This window comes from Elephantulus edwardii, unplaced genomic scaffold (genome assembly GCF_000299155.1).
Source record: "Elephantulus edwardii isolate Elephantulus edwardi_28Jun2011 unplaced genomic scaffold, EleEdw1.0 scaffold00003, whole genome shotgun sequence".
Lineage (NCBI taxonomy): Eukaryota > Metazoa > Chordata > Mammalia > Macroscelidea > Macroscelididae > Elephantulus > Elephantulus edwardii.
The window spans coordinates 12,382,857-12,391,399 of NW_006399753.1; positions in this window are offsets into that span (position 1 = coordinate 12,382,857).

Below are 8,543 nucleotides of genomic sequence, written 5' to 3' on the forward strand. Positions count from 1 at the left end.
AAGTAATATATATATAAAAGTTAAGTAATTTATTATATATATAAAATATGTGAAAAACAAATTTTTGCAGGGCCTGAAAGAGGATGGTACTGCAGAGGATGTATGCAGATCAGGGGACTGCGTGTAGATTTGTGTAATGAGTTTTAAAAACACCCTTCTGTCTGCCTAAGGTTTTTCTGTCTCACCATCTGTGAAAACACACATCTGAAACATCCGCTGAGCAGCACAGGTCCTCCTGGGCTTCTTTGAACCATCTTCTTCTGTGGAGTAGGAAAGATCCAAGAAGATGTGTCCGTTTTCTTTGTAGCAGCATTTGTAGGCATGATGCTGGACAATGCAGTTGCAAGTGAGCACTGTCAAGTCTGACCCATAACTGACCCCCGAGTGGGTTTCCAGGGCTGTTCATCCATCTTTCTCCCATGGAGCAGTTGGTGGACTCGAACTCTACGCCTTCAGGCTGGCACCATAGCTGATTACCACTAGACCACTAGAGCTCTATAAAATGAACCCTTGAATACATGGTAACCAGCTCATCTCCATTTCCCCGGAACTTTCTGAGGGTTTGGCGCTAAAAGGCCCATATTTGTTCACATGAAGTCAGTTGGTCTCTGATCGGACAGTAGATTACAGAATAGGGAAACTGAGTCTGGGCCATTCCACAGGAAGTGGCATGAAGATATTATTTGTGTCCTTGTCTTGTTGTTTCTGTCGGAATCGACTCATAGCTGAGCATCCGGCTGGTTTTTAAAAGTAGCTAATAGCAACGGAGGAGGCTGCCCATCCTTCTCCCATGGAGCAGCTGGTAGCCTTGAACTGCGTACCATTTGGTTTGCAGCGCTGCTTCTTGTCACTAGATCACCAGAGCTTACCCTCTTCTCTTAATGGAAAAAAAAAATGCCCTGGCTCTCTCTCTGCGTCTCTCTTATTTTCATAGCTGAAGAGTCAGAACTGACTTAAAACTGCGTCTCCAGTGGGTTTGTTTCCAAGGCTTTCCATTTCACAGAAGGAGATATCCCAGCTTTCTCCCACGGAGAATTAGGTGGATTCAAACCACGAGAAGGATATGGCTTTGAAGCTAGCTCACTCCCTACTGACAAGGACAGCAGAGCACCCTGCACTTAACCATAAGACTGCACATTCATGAAAGTGAAGCCGCTTGTTTCTTCAGCTCTGTGGACAAGTTAGGAGCCTGGGATGTTGCAAGACTGTGCTCCATCACGGAATTCCACTGTATCCTTTACAAAACATGTGGCCACGGTTAACCTTGTTAACCATGAGCCTTCGCTTCCTCCTCTGTAATATAAACATAACAACTACCGCATTGGGCTGCGTTACCGATGTCATGAGAACATGCAGGTGTAAAGGACTCACTTTCCTGTCTTACACATGGTATCCATTCAATGGATGAGAATAGAGGGCTGCATCAGTGTTATTCTATCTTTCTTCACATCTAGTGAGAAATGATTACTGTCTACTACATGTGCCTCATAGCTCAAATACCTGCAAAGCACAGATACTGCCTTAGGAAGCCCTTAGTGTGCTCGTGGGCTTCAACTTAAGGACACAGCTATTACAAAAGGAGATCTGATGGCATAGTGTGTTAGGTATTGAGCTGCCAACTGAAAGGTCAGTAGTTCTAATCTGCCAGCTGTTGCAAGGGAGAAAGATGGACAGTCTCTTCCTGCAAAGATTTACATCCTTGGAAATCTAACGGCGGGTCACTAGGAATGAGAATTGACAGCAGCAGTGTGGCTTGTTTTAGATGTAACAACGGATGATAGCTGTGAGCACTCAGAAAGTTTTAGCGTCAAGCCCTCATCCTCATTGTCCACCAGCAGCAACTGCTGCTGAGTGCCTGCTGTGGCCTCGGCAGTGGGCTTCGTGCCAGTGGACACGTCACAGAATGCGGCAACCCTTCCATGGAGACACTGCCTCCCCCTACGAATGAAGGAGGACAGATGGCCGCAGATTGTTCTGGAATATCACCCCAAGTGTCAGACGAGCAGAAGACTAAGCTGAGGGGAGAGCTGAGATTTGCAGCCTGTGCAGTGAAAACAATGTGATTGATGAGACAAGAAACTGAGCCTTGTTCATAAGGAATTAAATGCTTTCCAGCTGCTCCCTTGCTCATTGTGAGGAACTGTGGACAGCAGGAGGCTGGGTCCCTGCTATCAAGGTGGTCATAGGGGTGATGCATATACAGATACCCAAGTGAAGAGTTTTGTACAAGTGTGTGAATGTCTCATTCATTAAGGCAAAAAGAGTGGAACAAACTTACCTCTTGTTGTTGCTGTTGTTATGTGCCGTCGAGTCGTTTGCGACTCATAGCGACCCTATGTACAACAGCTCTAAACTCTGCTCTGTCCTGTGCCAGTCGCACTGCCTCTGACACACCCATCCCGATTACCCCAGTATTTCCATGCTTGAAAGTTCTACCTAGGTTGCCCTTTCTGTTCATCTATGTGTGTTGTGTTGTACATAGGGTTTTCAGAGGCCTGCTATTTCAGAAGTGGATGGTCAATCCTTCTTCCTAGTCTGTCTCAAGCTGAATGTTTAGGAGTATCTGACAGACAGCAATTTGTGGAGCAGTGAAAGATAAATCCCTCTAAAGAGTCATAAAAGGCTTGTCAGGATCTAGAAGTTAGCGACAGGAACGTACCTTATAGAATGGGTGGTGCAGGCAGGGGTGGGTATTTTGTAATAAACGTTCCATCAGTTAGCAGTTGCCATTGAGTCAATCTAGACAGACAACAATCCCTTGTCTGTTGGAGTAGAGCTGTGCTCTGCACAGTTTATAGTGACTGATAGTTTTAGAAGAAAGCCACCAAGAATTTCTCACCAGGGTCTCTAGAACCTATAACCTTTTAGTCAGCAGTTGAGTATGAAGTGTTTTTATACTACTCAGGAACTCCTTAGTCATTCGAGAGAGTGATATTGGTACATACAAATGCAGAGAATTGGGAAGTAGAAGCAACTTCACAGAGCCACTACCTTTGAATCACTTCTGACTCCTGGTCTCCACACAGGACAGAGCAGAACAGCCGCACAGGGGTTCCTACATGGTATATCTTTATAGAGCAAACTGCTTTGTCTTTCTCCAGCAGAGTGGATGCTGGGGTGTACATTTGTACAAGCCAATGTACAAAGTCCCTTTTCAGACAGCGAAGTCCTTGAGAACAGGACCCAGGTGAATTATTTCTGTTATACTGTTTACTGCATCTGGCATGCGCTTGGTCCTTGGTAAGTAAATGTAGAAATAATATAGAAAGAGGCAAATTGTTCATGCCAAGGATTGTCTGGCAAAAAAAAAAAAAAAAGGAAAATATACTTTATCCTGGTGGTAACGGGAAGTCATCAAAAGAATTTTGTGGAGAGAAACAACATGACCCAGATTTGTACTTTGTATGTGTGACACAGCCCTGCTCGCTGAAACTGAGGAGGACCTCATGCACTTGCTGCGGAGGGTCAAGGACTGCAGCCTTCAGTATGGACTGAGGCTCAATGTCAAGAAGACAAAGAGTCTCACCACTGGACCAATTGGCAGCATCAGGATGGATGATGAAGAGATTGAGAGTGTTCACAGCTTCAGTTTGCTCGGCTCCACAGTCAACACTCTTGGCACCAGCAGTCAGGAAATCAAAAAGCGTATTGCGATGGGAAAGTCTGCTGTTAGGGACCTCTCTAAAGTACTCAGGAGCAACGGTGTCTCTCTGGAGACTAAGGTGCGCCTGATACAGGCCATGGTCTTTGCAATCGCTTGTTATGCATCAGAGAGTTGGACAATGACTAGGGAGGACAGAAAGAGAGTGGATGCTTTTGAGCTGTGGTGCTGGAGAAGAGTACTGAATGTACCATGGACTGCCAGGAAAACAAACAGATTCATCTTGGAGAGGATTAAACCAAGCTACTCCTTGGAGGCAAGGATTCTGGGGCTTCGTCTGACATACTTTGGACATGTTGCCAGGAGGGACGGGTCCTTGGAGAGGGACATCATCCTTGGGAGGGTAGAGGGACCGCACAGAAAGGGAAGACCCTCTGTGAGATGGATTGGTTCCGTGACTGAGGTAATCATGATGGGTGTGTCAGAGGCAGTGCGGTTGGCGCAGGATAGAACAGGGTTTAGAGCTGTTGTGCAAAGGGTCGCTATGAGTTGCAAACGACTTGACGGCACATAACAACAACAACAACATATGTGACTTCAGCCTCAGCAGGGTTTAACTATCTTGAGAGAATGAAAACTGGAAACAAGAGACTCTTTGGAGGTGTTTGCAGTTTTTTGGTTCCCTGTGCTGGAAGCTAAAATGTAGACAATGGTATAAGCTATGGAGAAGACCTTGATTGTAGCATTGCTCTACATATGTGACCTTGACATTGACCTCCATTCACTTTTGAGTGGTACTGTCACTTCTTTGACGTTAATAGCACAACTGGTGATCTTTGAAAGGATGTCAGGCTTGTGAGAATATCTAATTCATCACAAGATCAAACTAGCTTGGCGTCCCAGGATAGGGGAAACAATAATAAGAGTTAAATTCTTTAAAAGACAAAAGAAAGTGTTGAGCTTGAAGGACGTGTAGCTGAAGTCTATTCCAAGCTCTTCCACTTAACACTGTTGTTGTTAACTGCCAGAATCACCCCCAGTTCATGGTGAACCCCAAATACAATGGAACCATGGCTTTTCTGGTCCTGCACTGGTCTTTTGAGAAGGTAGTGATTGGACCGTTGTGATCAATAAGATATTCTTTCGTGCATTTTTGGCAGTTGCTCATCAATCCTCTCTTACTCATCCATCAGCCAATGAAGTCCAGTGAAACTTGTTCAGCATAATAACAAAACACACACCTTCACTGGCATGAGTGGTAGCAGGACATGAAGCAGATTGCCTGGAATTGAACCTGGTCTCCCACACGGAAGATGAGAATTTTACCTCTTGTTTCTACCCCACTGCTTCTTCCACCATAAGTATTTAAGTGCTTCCTCCTATTTTTCTGTTGTGTAAAATGTGAACAATAATATCCACGTACTGATGCTATCGAGACTTACTGAAGAAAATATACTTGGGAGTCTCTTTAAAAATCTCTGAAGCACCGTACAAACAGCAGTGGTTAATTGTGCAGAGGCTGATGCCAACAGTTTCCATGTGAAAAAGAAAGGGCTGGGCTGACGTTCAGATCTTGGCTGCATGGAGCGATATTCCCTGAAAACCTTCATCCGCAGAATGCCTGCATGTCCTCACTGTCTCTTACTTCTAAAGCAAGCTCTTTCCAACATGTTGCAATCAAAGAGCATGGAATTAACTCAGAAGACTAACAAACCTCATGTTTTCCTCATGTCAAATGATGGGGTTCTTTCTGGAAGGGAGTACTTTCCACAGGGCAAATCTCTGAGTACACTTAAGGGGCCATCAGCCCTCGGACTATAAAACGTCTCAAATCTGATCCTTCCTTCTTATTCTTCCTCCGCAAGTGTGACACTCTGTTCCTTTGTGCATGATTTATTCTAATTAGCATTTCATTATCTCTCCTTTCCTGTTTTTCTTTGACTATGTGACCCCTGGTTTTTCTCTCAGCTTGGTAGCACAGAGAGCTCTGAGTCCCTGCTGAAGCCTGCAGGCATGTGTCCTTGATTATCAAGAGAGACGAATGGTGGGGAAGGTTATGGACACAGTTTAGACCCATTCAGCATCTTGAATTCACTTGAACACAGTAAGGTTTTGTCCAGAAGTGTCGGATGGTGGATTAATCTTTAGTGGGTGATAGAAGGAGACGGCATGAGCCCACCAGATCAGTGTCATGCAGGGATGTTAGGATCAGAGACTCGGGGTCATAGAATCGCTTTGTTTGGATAAGACTTTAAAATTATCCAGTACATCTGCTCGTTAAGTGCTTTCTTTCAACACTTATTTGTCGGAAACTTCCTGTTAAGTTCCAGGTACTTTACGAAGTGCTGGTCTTATGATAATAAAGACCCGACACACATTCTTCAGAAAGAAAACAAACCAGAACCACCGCATTGATCCCAACGCATGAGGAGGACTCCTTGTGTGTCTGAGGAGAACTGACATGGGGTTTTTTTAAAGGCTGATTTTCCAAGCAGATCTACATAATGGTTGTTGTTATCAGTAGCCTGTGTGCCAGCTCTGACTCTGGGTGACCTTATGTAGAAACAGAAGGAAGCATTGTCTGGCCCTGTGCCATCTTCATAATCACTGGTATTTTGAGTCAATAGGGAGAAAGAATAGTCCTTGTGGTAATAATGGCCAGATACTTAGTTTTTCTTGTTGCTCACGTTCTTCTTGCTTTTATTCGAGAGAACTGGGAGGGAAGAAGTGCCTGCCTGCCTGCCCAGAATAGCTCACTCTCTGTAATCCTTAACGTTCAGTTAGTACAAAAGGGTATGAGTGATATTGCCTGTAGGGTACAAAGCGAACATGTCTCTTTAATCAGATCTGCTTCATAATGTCCTCATGAGCAGACCATCAGAGATCATTAATGTCTCCAAAGTATTTTATGCGCTTGGTAGCAGAGGTGAATGGTGAATGCATTTTTAACAAACCCAGTCAACAAATATAATCGCATTCTCTCTAGAGAAGAGAAGGCCAGGCCATTATCCTGTTAAAGCACCACAAACAAGAATGGCAGGCTTCAGAGAGGCAGAATGGAGACATTGAGACTGCTATTTCTTCAGTAGAGAAAGTAGAAAGTTCAGTTAAGTTCATGACCATTAATGAAATGATCTGCCATGCAAACCTGCAAGGGGAAAAAAAATTAAAACATTTTAAAAAGACTCAGTCTCCTCTTTTGTGAAATATAAATGCAGACCCTTATTTTCATGCTTCTTTTTCAAAGGTTGAGGGCCATCATGATAAAGACTTGTCCTTTGAAGAGAAAGTATCTAAAAGGGAAGACTTTAGAATAGGAGAGGTTAGGCTGATGGGAGCTTTGCTAATAGCCCAAAGACAGACTATGGGCTTTCCAGAAGCAGTGTTAAAAAGAAAAGATGAAGGTCATTGCTACTAAGAGTCATTTTCTCCCTGTTCCCCCTCCCCCATTCTCACAAAGAGTTCTGGATGTGAAAGGCAATGTGGGAGATGGAATAAAAATAACTGAAAACACACATTAAGGGAGAAATAATGTTGGTTATAGAATCACTCCACTGGGCACAGCCAACTAATAACAATATTAATAATACAGACCCAGCCCCCTAATCACAACTCAAAATCCAAATGACTCTGAAAATGAAAAGTATTTGTGTAATTCGAAACCAGCTGATTTGATGACTAAGTCTGATCAGAATTAACTTGAGACTATTTATTATCTTTTTAATCCTCATTTAGTGTGAATCTTCATATATTTTGCTGCGGAAAAATTAATATATTTGGTTGCAGAGAACTGCCTCAAACCCCTCCAGGGTAGTTAACACACACAATATTTGAGTTATATTACCTTCCTGAGAATTAAAAAGTTTTTAATTCAAAATAAATCTGGCCCTATGGGTTTTAGATAAGGAATTGTGGATTTGAAACATCTGTTCATATATGCACATATGATATGTGCTCAAGACATGGTAGCTATTACTCTTAATAAGTACATTGTCTTAATATTCATAGCCAGCCACAGAAGGCAGTTCTTTAATCTCACTTTGCCTGAGCAGAAGCTGAGGATCAGAGTTACTAAAGAAATTAGCCTGTAGAGAGAGGTTTGTTCAAAACTACACTCTTTACCTGCATCTCCTAAATGGAATGAATGTCATTAAGCACCTTATCCACCTGAAGAGCCCTGGAGGGGTAATGATGAACTACCTCTTTCCTAATTGAAAAGAGAGGTGGTTCAAACTCACCAATTGCTCTGCAGGAGAATGATGGGACAGTGGAGTCACCTTCCCTACGAGTTTACAGCCTTGGAAACTTCATGCCACAATCCCAGTCTGTCCTGTAGAGTAACCACAAGTGCCTGTCCTCACCCAGCAATGCCCTTTGTTGTCTTCTTGTTCTTTCATATTCAAGCTAACTTTCAAAATGATTCTCTCTCTTCTTTAAAGTTCTGTTACCATCTATATGCGCTTTCTTAATTCATAGATGTGAAGCCTCTGCAGCTCATTGTTGTTGCTAGATGCTGTCTCGCCGGCTTCCACTCACTGTAACCTCATGCACAACAGCACAGAAGCCTGTCTGAACTTCTGCTGTCCTCACAGTCAAGCCACCTCATGAAGAGTCTTCCTCTTTTTTTGCTGTTTGTGCTTTTTTCAAGAATCAGTCATTCAAAATCCCTAGCTCTGAGAGAGATGCAAATCAAGACAACTATGAGATATCATCTCACCCCAGTAAGAATAGCAAAATTTAACAGAACAGCAAGCAATAAATGCTGGTGAGGTTGTGGAGAGACTGGAACCCTTGTTAACTGTTGGTGGGAGTGTAAAATGGTGCAACCACTGTGGAAAGCGATGTGGTGCTTTCTCAAAAAGTTGCAAATAGAGATACCATTTGACCCAGCAATTCCACTACTGGGAATATACCCTAAAGAGATCATAAATGGCACCCAAGT